Genomic DNA, 1,625 nt, shown 5'->3' on the forward strand with positions numbered 1-1,625 from the left:
CGATTGAGGATTTTTCAGATGTTCAATAATATATTCTTGAGCTAATATAAAATTATGAACCTTTTTTTTTCACTGATTTTACTCCTCACACAAGCTTTTTCCTTCTTCCTTCTCCTGAAGAACACTTCTCTTTCACTCAAAATACAGGAACACTTCTTTCTCTTTCTCCACGCAAAACGCAAATGGTTGGGCGAAGCATATAAAATTTCCTCTCAGTACACATGTCGAACATGCAAGTATATTCCCTGCAAAACATACTTTGTACTATGCTCTGCCACTTGCAAAACGCAAGCTGCGTTTGGCGTCTTCCAAGGCAAAAAAGATCAAAGTTGTAGGTGTGTCTGTATGCAGGGGACACGTTTCGAAATGTGGTTTCCTTTTTGCAGCAACCATTTTACTTTTTTTTTTCTGGCAAACGCAACTTGCGTTTTGTAGCACAGTCAAGTTATAGGTCCACATCTCTACATAACACACTATGCACTAATATACCTGTATTACACCTAGAGGTGGAAAACGAGTCGAAACCCACCGGCCCGGCCCGCGTAACTCGCTCAAAAAGGCGAACCGGGCTGAAAATTTGAAACCGCCATCATTAAAAAATTCGTCTAACCCGCACCGCCTAATCCGCGGACTTTGGTGGGTTTTTAATGTTTGTGAATTTAGACATTATAATTTTTTTATGTCTTTAAAAATTATAAATTTATTAAAATAGTTGTAAAATTATACATATTGTTTAATATTTAATAGTTTATTAATAAAAAAATAATTAAAAAAATTGGCTGCCGTTAAGCGAGATGAAAAAGACATTCGAGACCGCCTTACAGTCCTTACTAGATGGGTGAGGCACACCAACCCGCCAAATAGCAAGTTTTTGGGAGGGCCGGACAAGACAAACTTGCCTATTTGCCACCACTAATTACGGCTCATTTTTTTTTGTTATGGAGACCAGGGTTGTGTTTCGCATGGATATGGGTCACATGAGAGCTAGACCATTGTGTGGGGCAGCTTTTTGCTCAGTAGCAGGTTGGAGAACTCGGACCGTACGACTACTTTGCAACGAAAATAGGGTGCCAAAATCGGATGGTCCGATTTGAATGGAGGAAAAATTTGAAAATGCAGCAACACCCTAATCAGACCCTCCGTGTTGTGAGTGTTTAAAGATTAATTAAAAATGGGTTTGAGAAGTCGCATGGTCCGATTAGGGTTTCATAGTTTTTTTTGAATCCGACGCAAGTAATCGCAGTGTCCGATTTGGGTGTGTGTTTAAATTTTGATTTAAAAATCCTAAAAGAAGTCGCATGGTTCGATTTGAGTATTATAATTTTTTGAATCAGAAGCAAGTAATCGCTGGGTCCGAGTTATGGGTGCGTATATATATGAACAAAAAGGTGTGTGTCGTGAAGAAGATTTCAGATCTGGTTCTTCTACATGGCCTGCTTCGGGCCACGATTCGTACCCAATCGATTTCTAAAACGCGTGACCAAAGATCGCCCTAAGATGACCCGCTTCTACATGGCCTGCTAACACATTGTATTATATTTTACAAACTCTAATTGTTAATCCAAAATCCTCTAACAATAACAATCTTAATTAAATTTCTAGAAATAATCAGTATATTTATTTCT

This window comes from Arachis ipaensis, chromosome B03 (assembly GCF_000816755.2).
Source record: "Arachis ipaensis cultivar K30076 chromosome B03, Araip1.1, whole genome shotgun sequence".
Taxonomy (NCBI): Eukaryota; Viridiplantae; Streptophyta; class Magnoliopsida; order Fabales; family Fabaceae; genus Arachis; species Arachis ipaensis.